A 15,798-nucleotide genomic window follows, 5' to 3' on the forward strand; every position below is an offset into this window, starting at 1 on the left:
TAAGTACTTACAGTCCATGATTTTAAAGCATACTACAAAGCTACAGTGGTCAAATAGCATGGTACTAGCATAAGGATAGATGCATTGACCAATAGCCTCAAATTGAGAATTCAAAAATAGACCCTCCTTCACATCTATGGCTAATTGATATTTGACAAGGCTGCCACATCCACTCAACTGGGGAATAATAGTCTCTTTGACTATTTGGTGCTGGGAGAACTGGAGATCCATATGCAAAAGAGTGAAAGAGAACCCCTATCCACACCATACACAGGAATTAACTCAAAATGGATCAAAGAGCTAAATATAAGAACCAGGACCGTAAAACTCCTAGAAGAAAATGCATGGATGCATCTTCAAGAGTTGTGGGAGTCAATCATTTCTAAGACTTTACACCCAAAGCCTAAACAACAACAACGAAAAATTGATAAATGAGACCTCTTTAAAATAAAAAACTTTTGCACATCAAAGGACTTTGTCAAGAAAATGAAAAGACAACATACTTAATGGGAGAAAATATTTGGAAACCACATGTCTGAGAAAGTTTTAATATTCAGAATATATAAAGAAATCTTGTAACTCAACATTCTATTTTGGTTGATGGTAATGATTTGGAAGTGGATAATGGTGATGGTAGCAAATTACTGCAAGTGTAATTAACAGTACTGAATTATATAGGTGAATGTGGTTAAAAGGGAAAACTTGGTAAGTGTGTATTACTAGAATAAAAATCATAAGATAAAATATAGGACTGTACAGCACAATGGACCCTATTGTAGATGATGAACTATAGTTTCTAGTACAAGTATAAGAATGTTCTTCCATGGGTTATAAGAAATACATGATGCTAATGAAAGGTGATAATAATACAGTAGTAAATGGGGAAAAATATACCTAATGTTAATAATGGATGACAAATAGAAGTATTTTAATAGTCTTCCATCCATTGAAACAAAAGTAGCTACTGCAACAAAAAAATAGTAGCAATTATTAAAAAGTGCTACCGTCAATAGTAACAAATGTTCCACACCAATGCAAGGTGTGGTGGTGGGCTTGTAGTACAGGAATCTTGTTTTTTAAGCATGATTGGTTTGTAAACTCACTTTTTAAATAAACAACAGGCTATGTTTGCAACTACACAACGTACAGTACTAACAACAGTATTTCTTGACCTCTAATTATCCACAGCCCTTAGAATTATTGCTTAGATTTATGATAGGCAATTTGCAAGATTTTCTTGTCATCCTTGAAACACCTACCACCCTTAGGCTCAGGAATGCCTTCCTCATTCCTCCTCTGAGGGGTTCTGTTTGTCAGTGTCTCCAAATATTTGCTGATTAACACTCTTGCTGTTAAGAAGTTTCTAGGCCACACAGAACCTTGACAGGAGGAAAACAGATCTGCATTTAAGAAGAGGCTTCTCCATATTCTGCAGGCCCTGTAACAGCCTTCTAGACTTCAAATACAATTCAGAATGAAAGACGAGAGATGAAGAAAGGGAAAGAGAGTGGTGATATTAGAACGTAGCGATTGGGACAGTGCAAAGGAGGAGACATGGATGCTATACACATCTGACCAACTATTAATAAGCCATACCTCAGACTAGCTCTTCCTCAAAATCCAAATGGGCTAAGGTATAAAATAAAATAAACAGATAGATGGATAGATGGGTAATGGTTAGATGATAGACAGATAGACAGATAGATAGAAGAATGATTACCATTATGTGTAATTGTAACATTATATTACAGAAACAAATGATTGACCTGGAATCAAAAGCTATGTCTTCAATCACCTGCCAAGTGTAAAATGTTGAACCTTAGTTTTTTCATCTTCATATTCTCAAAATTGTTGCCAACACAATTTGTCCTAAAGAGGACAAATTTGAAAAGCCCCATGAGGACAGAGACTCTGTTTATTCACTGATGAATCCCTCATGCAGTGAACAGAATTGGCACTCACTTAAAGTATGTAGATTTACTCTATAAAGGCCCAGCTATAAAGTTAGAGCTCTGAAGCTGTGAAAGTCAGCATTACCCCATACAGCAACTGTTACAAATATTGAAAAAGTGATCAGACTTTGACTAGAGATATGAATGAAATCAATCTAGATATGACTAAGGTGAACCAGAATACAGGCTATTCTTTGCAATATGACTTTGAGATATTCAAGAAGAGATGCCAAGTAATTGAATATGCTAATATGGTATGCAGAAAATAACATTCAGCTGGAAATATCAGATTGGGAAACTTCATAGGAAACACTGTAGGTATGTTTGATATTGCCTAGAAAAGCGTAAAAAGGTGAGAAGATCTAGCCTTGAGAAATATCAACAATTAATGGCTATGCAAAGAATGGAATCACAAAGAATACCAAGAAGTAGCCAAAACCATAGGAGGGAAAGCAAGAAATAATTGAGTTAAGAACTAAATTCTTAGATGCTTAAACAAATACTATACAATTAGTTGCTTAAACAATGGGAATTTTGGGCTCTCTATTTTGGGCTAGAAGAAGTCCAAAATCGAGATGACAGCAAGAAAAAACTGTCTTCCCAAAGACTGTGGTGCTCTGGGGCTGGCTGCTAGTAATCCTTGGATACTTGGTTGTTCTGTCACATGGCAATACACATTGCAAGATCCTTTTCTTTTTCCTCTCGGTCCATTGACTTCCAGCTTCCACATCACCCTATGGCTTTCTCTCTCTGTCTGAGTTTCATTCTGCTTATAAAAGATTCTAGTAATCCAGATTAACGCTAACCTGATTCAATTGGCCACACCTTAACAAAAAATGTGGCCTTAAAATGTTCTATTTACAATGTGGTCACACCAACAGGAATGGATTAAGATTCAGAACATGTTTTTCTGGGGTATATAGTTCCACCTCCCACAGAAGTCAGGGAAAGAAAGTGCTCAGAAGAGAATGACAGGATTAACAGAATCAAATAAAATGACACCAAAAGCTATGCCGTATCTAGGACTGGCGTCTAGGGCATAAAAAGACATTAATGGAGAATTAGCAAAATGTGAAAAAGTACGAATTTAGTCAGTAATGTACTATTGTTGGTTTCTTAGTTTTTGACAAATGTACCGTTGTTATTTAAGGTGTTGGCATTAGGGCAAACTGAGTGAAGAAAATATGGGAGCTCTGAACTTTGCAACCTTTCGGTAAATCAAAATTGTTTCAAAATAAAAAACCCACTAATAAATAACATGAGAAATAATATTTCATTTGAAACAATGGTATAGAAATTATGGATGACCTTCTCAATAACTGTTTTGATGCCTTTAATGAAGCAGAATTTAAATTAAAATGGATTGAAGAGTCAGAGGGAGGTAAGCAATGAAGACTTGAACTCAAGAAGCAAGTGTTTTAAGAAGTTTGGGGGTTGAAGCAGTGATTGTTATCAAAGCATTATATTGTTTGATATCGAAAGACTACATTATACTTAAAGCTCTTAAAAAGCATCCAAGTAGATGAAAGAGAAAAGATCACTTTTAATGTGATGTTCTGAAAAGGTAGAAAGAGATGGAATTATAGCACAAATGGAGGAATTAGCTTCAGATATGAAAAGGTTATTCTTTCTCTTAAAATAGGAGAGAGAACGGGAGAATGAAATATGTACAGATGTGGGAAAATTTACAGATATAATATCCTGAAAATAAGAAAGCTCTTACTCAGTTGCTTATACTTTCTTTATAAAGTAGGAGACAATGGTAACTATTGTACAACTTCACCAGCAGCCACTAGTTGGGTATGGAAACCAAATTATTGGGATGGTGCAGGTATAGGGTTCTAGCATGAGTATAGTACAAATGGTTAAAATATTAGTTTGCATAAATGTTATTGAAAATCTTCTCTGCTCAGTAAAATTTGAGCTGAAACTTGAATGATATGTAGGAGCCTGCTGACATGTGTAATATATGATATGATATGATGATATGTAATGATCCAGAGTCAAGTCCCACTCCCCATTCCAAGCTGACTTCATAGAGGAATACAGATAGAACTACTGGTAGCAAAAGGGAAGTTGAGATGGTCATTGCAGATGAGGAAGTTAAGAAATTAAGTAGCCTCGAGTTGGAGGGCTGAGATCACCAGGATATTGGTTCTATTAAAGTGAGGAAAGAGAGTATGGCTGGGTCTTGGAGACTTCAATGAATAAGAACAAGTTGCAGGCAGTCTGGAAGATGGCAGCTTAAAACAAACAGAAGCGGTCGTATAGCTGAATAAGGGTTTCAAAACAGAACTTTTTAAAGAGTGGGGGAGTAATGGCCTGAAAGTGCGGGGGACAGAAATCAGCCATCTGGTTCCATGAAAAATAGCATGTAAAAAAACAAACAGAAGACTAATTGAGACTATAGGAGAATCAGTGCATTCGAGGAAGAGTGAGGTTTATTGTTAGGCAGAGAGTTAAAGGGAAGCCTGCCTTTCAAAACAGGAGAATTACTGTTGGAGAGGCAGCTGGTTCAAGGAAAACGGAGAAGTGAATGTTATGGGGCAATCATGTAATTAAAGGATAATTACTTGGGGAAGAAAGGATGCAGAGCAAGTGTCTACAACAGTGCATCATGGGAACACAGGTTCAGGGCACAATAGAAGCTTCCAGCAAATGATCCCTTTATTGTACAAAATAAAGAGTCTAGAAAGTGCGCATCTCCATGTCACTTACTTAGTATGAGAAATCCGAAACATTGGGGGAAGAGTTTCCATCACAACCAATCCCTCAGGGTAGTCTAAAACTGCTCCAGGCCAGGGTCGATAGGTGGAAGCCCCACACACACACCACTTTGCACCAGAGAAGAGGATCCATCTATAATATTTGAGTGTCGTTTTTACACATCTCCGGGGGTGGGGGGCTGTTCTGATCAACATTTGGATCTGCTTGCTTCCAGTTTCTGGGTCTAAGGTCTAGCCTTTTCATTAGACTTCCTGTCTTTCCCCGTTTGTGTGATGGCACATGATAGAAAAGGAAGTGTGGGTAGGGGAGGGCCAGGGCTGGAGGATGGTCTGTGAGCATGTGTTTGTGACTTCCCCAGAGAAGGAGGTGTGGGTAGGTGAGACCTGGGCAATGTCTACTTAACAGATATCAGTGACTTACCTAACAGACGAAACGATCCCTTTTAGCATTGTCCGATGGATATGGGGATAACAAACAGAGCAAATTTTGGTTCTGTATTCATTCATCTGCTGATGTCATTAAAACGAATTGGTGGGTATGGAATGGGAGCCAAAATTCTGCAGGCCTATGGTGCCTGGTCCACAAACCACAAGTGCAGAGAAGGTCTTAGAAGAGATTGGACTTCAATGGCCAAAGACCATCTCATTTGGGTGGGATGACAGTAGATCCCAAACCTATAGACTCCAGAAGCTTCTCACTCTGACTAACAGAGAGCTCAAAAACTGCAGACTTGGCATTGACATCTAATTCTTCTATAAATTTCCGTTCCTTCTTCATTTGTATTATATGGAGCCATGCTATGCTTCTAACACCCTCATTCTGTAAATGGCTCCTCTTACACGTCCTAAGAGTAGACATTACACAAAACTCAGTCTTGGAATCCTTGGGCTTTTTTTTTCTACATCCTTGGTAAACAGATCAGCTTATGACTTCAGTAAACCTGCCACACCTTTGATTTTCAGACTGGTACTTTCAGCGTCAATCACTCCCCCAGGGTTCACATTAAGGCTCTTTATGTTACAAATTGTTACATAAAAAAATAGAAACTCAGAGTGATTTAAGCAGAGAGTGAAATGTATTGTTTTATGGAAGAGGAGGAGGGACATCTGCATACAAGGCTTGCTCTAGCTCACACTATAAGCAAGGTTTTATCTTGCTCCTTCCCTATCTTCTGAGGTGCCTCTTAACTCTCAGACTTCACCTAAATGTCTCTAGAATATGATGGCTCTTTTCTTAGGCTATGAAAATGGCTATGGAAGTTGCAGTCTTCACTATAAAAGAAAGAGATGCTTCCCATTTCCCATAGCAAGCACATCTTCCTATCTCACTGACTCTTACTTGGTTATTTGCACAAGCGTTTCAATCATTTTAATCCCTTTAATCATTAAGGGCAGGAAGGTGGTATAAACCTAGTAGCTTAAGCAATTTGGATGAAGTTAGCCCCACCCAAACCCAAACCTCATAGCTGAGAATGGGAGAGAAATTAACTCACCAAAGTAACTGATAATACTAGGAGCAGCAGAAAGGAGAAATGAGTATCAGGGAGGAAATGAACAAATGTCTGCTGCCTTCATTCTCTAGTTCTTCTTTAACAGCTAATTTTACCATATTTATTAATGCTGCCTACAACTCCAGGTAAGATATTCTTCAAAAAGCACCTCTCACCTCAAATACCCTTTTCTTGCCTGACTCTGATATCTCATACCCTACCTTTCTTGTGGGTCCCATCTCATACCTGAAAGATTTTTGAACTATCTGAATGTCATTTTCTTTCCCTTCTTAATATTCCTTTATCTTGCATTATTCCTCGATTATTTTATGCGTTCATTTCTATTCAACTAGATAAGAACATGAGGAGTTCAGGGTATGCCTTATGTTCTAGTTTGCTAGCTGTTGGAATACAATATACCAGAAACGGAATGGCTTTTAAAGAGGGGAGTTTAATGAGTTGCTAGTTTACAGTTCTAAGGCCGAGAAAATGTCCCAGTTAAAACAAGTCTATAGAAATGTCCAAACTAAGGCATCCATCCAGGGAAAGATACCTTGATTCAAGAAGGCCGATGAAGTTCAGGGTCTCTCTCTCAAGTGAGAAGGCACATGGCAAACAGGGTCAGGGTTTCTCTCTCATTTGGAAAGGCATGTGGCAAACACAGCATCATCTGCTAGCTTTCTCTCCTGGCTTCTGGTTTCATGAAGCTCCCCGGGAGGCATTTTTCTTCTTCATCTCCAAAGGTCACTGGCTGGTGTACTCTCTACTTCATGGTGCTGCAGCATCCTCTGCTCTCTCTGGATCTCCTTACATCTACTATACCCCCTTGCACTAGAAGACAGATTGCAAAGTGCATAGACTGCAATCAATAAACAACTGTAGAATTAATCCTATTACATTTTAAGAAGGTAGTATGGAGCATAAGAGCATTGGAATACAAAATGGAGACTCGTGCTTTTGTCCCAACCTTTCTTTTACTGGATGGCAATTTTGCACATTTAGCCTATGAGCAAAACAGACAGCTGTCCATCTCCTATATCTATCTCGTATTCAATTGTGGAATCAAATGAAATAAAGTCTGTTGAAAAGGGTACAACACAAAGAAATTCAGAGGAGAGTCTGACAATAAGTTCTGAAGCTTTGGGGGGATATTTCCAAGAAGAGAGTTCAGTGGGGCTTGTAAGCACAATCACCCTGAGGACTTGGAATAGGAGAGAAGTCAGCATGTCAGCGAGCACAGGAGAGGAGACCCAGAAGAAGATTAAGAACGAATATGGCATGTGCCCTGAACCACTAGGAAGCCAGGAGAACCAGCCCTTATTACATACCTTAAGGAAAAGATTTTCTTTAAAGAAAGATGAAAAATTAAAGAATACGCCATCTGCTGTTACTCTTTTGACACTTGGGGACAGAGAAATTTCAATCAATTCTTGACTCTGGACTTATATCAGAAGTCAATTCAGAAAAATAAAAAGCAGCCCATTGTCAGTCAGATCAATTTTATCACAAAGCATGGGATCACAGAACTAGAAGGAACAATACAACATTATCTGGTTTTCCCCATTTTAGTTAAGAGAATACCTCAACTTTCTAAAGCAGGAAAGAAGCTAACTTTTCAAAGGCCATAAGATTTCACAATCTTCTTTAGGTATAAATTCTGATTATCTCCAAATTCAGCATCATTTACACAAAAATGCGTTTAGTCGGAATTCACCCCTGCTCCTTCGGACAAGATAAGGGATGGGGAAAGAATGGCCAGGACTGCAGCCTGGAGAGTGAATGATCAAAAACGGTCTCCAGGGGGTTGGGGGGAGGAGAAAGGCGGGGCATCAGAAGGCGAGAGCTAGCCGGTCATATCACCGTGATCCCCACCGGGGGCAGATGGCAGCGCGCAGGGAGAGGCGATCGTCCCTCCGCTCCAGCCTCCCGGAGCTGCTGACGGGGGAAACCTCTCCCAGCGGCTCCCCAGCCTTCAGCACCGTGGGAAGCCCAGTGGTGGGCGGCCGTCCACAGCTAAGAGCCGAGCCGGTGCTCCTAGTGGTCACCAGGCTGGTGCCGCGAATAGCTCTGCCTGTAGGTCACAGTATGTACCGGATCCACTGGCGCCGGGAGCTGAAAGTCGGCTGCTCCCCTGGGCTCTGGTTGGCTCCCCAGCCCGGTGCGCAGGGACCTGCCGTCCAGCCTCTGTAGGCGGGGAGCAGATCTCCAGCTTGTAGACCACTTTCCAACCACCGCTGCAGTACCGGAGGGGTGGCCTGAGGGAGGCGGTGCCTCATACTGCCCCCTGTTGATGAGAAGCAGTAAATGCAGGCAGTCAAACTCCCTATCTGCATAGGTTTTTTTTTCTTTTCTCTCTTCTTTTTTTAATATATATTTCATTAGAATTATTATTTCATTTATATATATTTTATATATTTTTATTTTTTATTTTTTATTTCTTATCCTAAGAAATTATTATTTCTACTCTATTTTACTCTTTTTTAAATTTTCTCTCCCTTCTGTGGAGACCAGTCTGAGTTCATTCCCATTATATCTTTGGGTGTCTCCTTCTGATTTTGGGGCTTAGTACTGTCGAGGTGTGTGAATTTTTGTTGTTGTTGTTGATTTTATTAATTTTGGGGGGCGTTGCATGGGCGGGAAACCAGCTCAGATCTTCCACTTGGTGGGTAGGTGTTCTCCCACTGAATTGCTTGTGCAGACCTGCCTAGCTTTTAATGGACCCTCAAGTTGAGTTGTATCTCCTATATGAGATCCAGACCTGGGTTTAGTAAGAAATGGGGCAGCGGGAAAAAAAAGAGACAAATGGGAACTCCTTAAGATCAAAGCTTTGTCCTTTGAGTTGAAGAAGCAGCCAACTCAATGGGAGAAAATATTTGGAAACTGTTTATCAGATAACAGCTTTATATCCTGTGTACATAAAGAAATTATACAGCTCAGCAACAAAAGAACAAACAACCCAATTATAAAATGGGCAGAGGATATACACAGGCACTTTTCTACGGAGCAAGTAGAGATGACTAAAAAGCACATGAAGAGATGCTCATTTTTATTAGCTATGGGAGAAATGCAAATCAAGAAGACAATGAGATATCACCTCACACCTGTAAAAATGTCTGCTAATAAACAAGCAGTAAACTACAAATGTTGAAGATGTGGAGAAATCGGAACACTTATTCACTGTTAGTAGGAACGTATAATGGTGCAACCACTGCAGAAGACAGTTTGATGATTCCTCAGAAAACTAAATATTGAATTGCCCTATGACCTGGTAATACCAACACTCAGTATATACCCAGAAGTGCTGAAAGCAGTGACACAGACATTTGCATGCTGATATTCATAGCAGCACTACTCATCATTGCTAAAAGGTGGAAACAATCCATCAGACGAGTGGATAAACAAAATGTGGTCTATACATGTGATGGAATGTTGTGCAGCAGTAAGACGAGATGATGTCCTGATGTATATGACAATGTGGATATACCTTGAGGACATAATACTGAGTGAAATAAGCCAGACAAAAAAAGAATAGATCTTGTATGATTTTGTTATTATGACTCTGGTAAAGGTAATCTTGAAGGTTACACTGCAGGACATAGCAAACTTAGAGGTACACAAAACTAGAGACAGGGTAAAGATTGCCCAGTGAGGTTGAACCTAAATGCAAGGGAACAGATAGAAGTGATGGTAACTAATTAGCGGGATTAAAATAAACATTACCATATTCAAGGTGAATATGACTAACAGAAGATACATAGCGCCATGTATCCCACTGATTAAATCTGCAGCTATAAATAAGTTCTCACATGAACTGTTTCAAAGGTCGAATAGTGGACAGAGAGTAGGGGGCAATAGGAGAGAACTAAAAAAGCACGCTATGGCCAATAGTTAACAGGAAGACAACAGTACCACAGCACTACCAGGAGACATTAATTGGTGCGGGGGTGGGGGGTACAAGGAATAAGGAGTACTTTTGATTTGATATTTATTTGTTGGTTCTTTGTCATTATGGACGAATGACAATTGTCTACATTGACAATGCTGCTGATTGTACAACCAAGTGAAGATACTGTATAAATAATAATACAAATCAGTTTGTTTATTTTGTACATTATCCATGATACCCAATAGATGGAGGGAGCTCCAGTGGATACAATGACTGAGAAGCAGAATGGCGAATGGCGATACATTTCTATGACAGACTATGGAGCGGCCACAAAAAAGAAAGGACATGGAGAGGCACACAGCAAACTGAATAAACCCTGGGGGCAGAGTTTTGTGCAAAATAAGCCAGAAACAAAAGAATAAATATGCTAAGGTTTCTCTCAGAAAATATTTATAAGAAAATAAGAGCCTAACCTATAAGCAATTGTAACAGCCAAACTTAGTCTGAAATTGTAAATGTTTTCTAAATTCTGAGACACTGAGCTATATGTGTATTAGCTGGTATTTCCCTAATAGAAATGACTATCAGAGTGACTCTGTGACACTTAAAACCAGGAATGGAGTACTGCAGCCGGAAAAGGTAGCATAGCTATAATATAATGACAGTTAAAGTAACCCAGAAAGAGATCAGGTCTCAATTAGACTTTAAAACAAAGCCAATCTGGCTGGGTCTAAGGTAAGTTAGAATAAGGGGAAAAAGATGATAGTGTATGTACTTTAGACCTCTAGGGTATGAGACCAAAGGCAGAGTGGTTTATTATGTCTAGAATCTAAATTTTCTGTACCACATAATCTAAATTTTCTGTACCACATAATCTAAATCAACCTGTTGTTGTTTAGCTCATTTAAACAACTATATAGGTTCTATATAGGTTAATGTAATACCAGGATATATCTCAGACCATAGTCTGATAATTTAAAAGTATTGGTAAAACAACTATGTGATGATACTGTGAGCCATCAATTGTACACTATGGAAAGAAAGTATGAGTGTGAAGATTTTTCAATTAACAAAAAAATTTTTTTTTTAGTATTGGTAGAGTGTTTTGAGGGTCCAAGCCCAGGATTTTGAGGTTTTCCCATATAAACCTTATTTCTTGAGGGGACACGCTAAGACTCCCCATAATGAAGCCTATGATTTGCTTCCAGACAGCCTCTTTGTTGCTCAGATGTGGCCTCTCTCTTTCTCTCTCTGAGCCAACCCTGCACAGAAAATCATTGCCCTCCTCCACTGCATGGGACATGACATCCAAGCATGAAAGGCTCCCTGACAACGTAGGGTGTGACTCCCGGGAATGGGTCTGGCCCTGGCACAGTGAGATCAACAGGCATCAGTGGCCAAGAGAGATCAAATGGAGACAAGAGGCTATTCTGGAGGCTACTCTTATGTTAGCTTCAGTTAGATAGTGCTAATTGCCTTGGTTTTCTAACCCCCAACCAACATCACTCTTCTTGACTCTTAAACCACGTAGGGCTCGAACTGAGACTCTATCAAGGTTTCAGGCACTAACTTTGCTTTCCTGGAACGTGTAATTTCCAGGTGGTTCCTAGGTCAGATAAATCCTGAAATTCAGAGGGCCCAGCATCTCCGTGTATATCAATTAATTATATCCTCCATCCTTTAGTGTCTACACCCCTTCTCAACATGAAAAAGTCAAAACATACATTGCCCAAAGATCCCTATAGATTGGGAGAAGGATTAAAAGAGAAGGAGAAGGGCGGGCCACGGTGGCTCAGCAGGTAAGAATGCTTGCCTGCCATGCCCGAGGACCCGGATGGAATAACAGAGAAAATAGGTTTTAACCAACAAGTGTTACTGCTGAATCACTATATTAATGTTGCTTCCAGCCTCCAGTGTTTCGGAGTAGTTAGAAAGAAAAAGCTGAGATGGTGGAATGGTAGCCCATGACAAACTCTGGGACCTGTTCTGTAAATACTTGTTGAAGTATACTTTGAAAATTACTACTTTTTTCTCTCTTTGCTTTGTATATATATTTTCAATTAAACAATTTTTAATTTAAAAAACTTTGAAAAATACATGCAGAAATACAACATGCTTATGAAAAAAGTGATGGACCCATAACAGGCTCTTTATGATTATTTATTAAAGAATGGATAAAATGAGTGAATGGATTATTTTAAAAAATGCATTTAGTCAGCTCTAGACTCCAAAGAGCCTTAATTTTGAAAGAGACTAATTGTCTCTCACAGCTAAAATCTACCAGGAAGGCTGCAGACAGAGAGACTCCTTGTGGAAATAGTTCTATTCCTAACCCGGTACCTGATCCTTTCCATTACTTTTTTTTTTTAATCCCTCATTGTTATCCTGTGTTTAATAATATATAATTATCAATAAATGTGATATTTATTATAAATGTGATATCATAATAAATAATTATAATATTTATTGTAATTATATAATAAATATTATAATAAATAATTATTATAATGTGATATGTATAATAAATGTGATATTCCTGAGAGAAATCTTTAATACGCAAAAGCATTATTGTCTAACAAACAGGAAAACAGATAGAGGTCATCTGGATATGTTTAAAATCCCTGGCCGTTGTCTGACTTAGCAAACAAATATAAGTACTTATTAAAAATAATAACAACTGCAGGACATTTTCAATATACTTTCTTAGGGTTTTGATCCATTCTATTTTTAGCAAGGGGATTCTTGGAAGTTCTATATTCATAAGTTTAATACCCACAAAATGGGTATGCTTAATAATTAGGTGAAATATTTCCTTTAATGCTGCTCAACTTTCTAGTTTCTTGAGTTCAATGATACTTCTTAAGATAAATTTGTCCTAAGGTTTAAATATATTGGGTAGATGGAAATACTAACAGTCAATGAGAGGGAGGGGTAAAGGGATGGTATATATGAGTTTTTCTTTTTATTTCTTTTTCTGGAATGATGCAAATGTTCTAAGAAATTATCATGGTGCTGATTATACAACTATGTGATGATATTGTGAGCCATTGATTGTACACCAAGTATGGAATGTTTATATGTTAAGAATGGTTGTGTTTGTATGCTGTTTTGTCAATTAAAAATATTAAAAATAATTTATATGAAATATATAAAAAATAAAAATAAGTAAATAAATTTGTCCTTATAATTATCATAAAAGGAAACACTTTATGTTTCATTTCAGAGGAGGCAATATACAAACATAAAGGAGGAAAGACGCATTTCCTCAAATGTGATGCATTTAAAGTTTCTTCTCAAATAAAAGAAATCTCGTTCCTGGCCTGGGTGTGGGGAGAGAACAGCTTCTCATTGTTGAGTGCAACTTTTAAGAATGGCAATTTAATTTTATTTTAAAAATTTTACCTAGAAATTCCGCTGTCAAGATTTTCTCCTACATATACACTCATTGTCTCAAAATATTTGTAAAAGGATTTCATTTTAGCATTTTTACAATTGCAAAATAACCAACACCAACAACAAACTGGAAACAACGGACCCGCCAGGGGTACTAGTTAAAGAAGTTCTGTAATAGCCAATAAACAACAACAACAACAATAAACAGCTGCCACAAAAAAAAATAGAAAAGATCTCCAATATTAAGGATAAATGAGGCTGAATAGCATTGTGAACCCGGCTGTGGATGATGATTGTGGTCAAGTGTACAAATAGAACAAAGGTATATTACTGTTACAAGGTGATAACAATAGGGTGGAATTTGGGGGAAAATACAACTAAAACAAACTATAGACTACAGTTAACAGTAAGTAACATTGTAACATTCTTGCATTGATTGCAACAAAAGTACTATCCAATGCTAATTCTCAATAATAGTAGGGGGTACAAGAGATATGGGATTTTTGGGTGGGAGAAGGTAATGAGATGGTGGTGATAAAGGCACAACTCTGATTATATTGAGAGCCATTGATTGTATACTTTGGACGGATTGAACAGTGTGTGAATAAAACTATTTTAAAAAGCTCTCTATATTACATACTTAAACGTAACAAAGTACAAAACAATGTGTATCATATGATCTCTTTCATGTAAAGCAATGATGACAAAAAATAATATGTATTTACATTCACCTCTGCTTCCTTTTAACTTCTTTAGAAAAAAAAAACTAGAAGAATTCAGAAGAAACCTTTAACAATGATAACCTCTACAGAGTGCAAAGAAAGAAAAGTCGGGGAAGGAAATGTTTACTTTTTAATCACATAACTTTCCATGTTGCTTAGTTCTCTCTCCTTATATGTGTATAGTTTTTATTATTGTTTTCACTTGTACTAGTACTATTTGGACAAAGAGATTAGACGCTACTATTGTTTCCTCTTCGGAATATTACGCAATTCTTAAAAATCACAATTTATGTGAATGTTTTATTTTATACACACAAAGAAAATGGGAATTCTCACTGCTTAAGACTTTTAGTATAGTAATGGACATGAAGACGTTCCAAGAAAAGAGGGTGATATGCAAAAATGTTTCAAATTTATTTAACAGAATCTTTCTTAAAAAGAATAATCTACAGAAGAAATGTTAGAAAATGCTGTTAGCCAATTAATACATCATACTGATCTATAAATAAGTGCCAATTAATAAATAAATGCCAATTAAATGAGTTCCTTGTTTTATAGTGTCATGCTAATTAATAGAGAACATGATAAAATGTATTTGAATTAAATCTTGTAAATCCTTTTACCTTGATGCATTATTTTACAATAACAGAATTTATAATTTTATTGTTTAGATCAGGGTTCAGCTTTTCTTTTTTTTTGTAAAGTGTAGTAAATAGTTTGTGTTTGTGAGCCATGCAGCCTCTGTTGCATGGCATATCCATTAGTTTGCATATTGTCTGCATAGACAATATGCAAACTAATGGATATGTCTATTTTCCAAAAAAATATGTATGTACAAAAAGAAGCGGTTGTCTGGATTTGGCCCATGGACCATAGACTGCTAATCCTTGATTAAGATTATTTTTTCAACAAAGATGTTCTTGCACATTGTTTAAATTAAGAATCATATAATTCTATCAAGTGTGTTACAAAAACAAATGAACAAAACAATTCTCTGGTTCCTCGCTCCACCCATTTTTCTGATTGCTCGGAGGCAACCAGTTTCAACACTTTTAATGGATTCGTTCTACCTCTGTCTCTCTATAATTCAATTAGACTAACATTTCCTGATTTTTTCCTTTTTTTCTTGGAGGTTTGGGACTGTGGAATTTATTGAGCACTTATTATGCATGAGGTATTCAGCTAGTCACTCAAGAGTCATTATACTTCTTACAACTTTTTATTGTGAAATAATTTCAAACATAGAGGAAAAAATGCAACAATAGTACAAAGAACTCCTCCAGATTCCCAAGTTGTTAACATTTTACCACATTTGCTTTATCATTTATTCTCCCCTTATGTTTATATGTGTGTATGCATATGTATATTTTATTTACTTATTTATTTTCCTAAGCTCTTTGAAAATAGTTGCAGTCATGATGCTTTTCTACTCCTAAATACTGCAGTGTGCAATTCATGAAGAGAAGGACATTCTCTTACATGGATCTGAGAAAATTATCAAAATCAGAAAATTAACATTGACACAATACCATTATGTAACCCATGGACCTCTTCATTTTTTAACAAATTGTTTCAATAATGTCTTTACCAAAAAAATCTAACTCAAAATTACACGTTTCATATCTATTT

The sequence above is a fragment of the Tamandua tetradactyla genome, chromosome 9 (assembly GCF_023851605.1).
Source record: "Tamandua tetradactyla isolate mTamTet1 chromosome 9, mTamTet1.pri, whole genome shotgun sequence".
In the NCBI taxonomy this organism is placed as follows: Eukaryota; Metazoa; Chordata; class Mammalia; order Pilosa; family Myrmecophagidae; genus Tamandua; species Tamandua tetradactyla.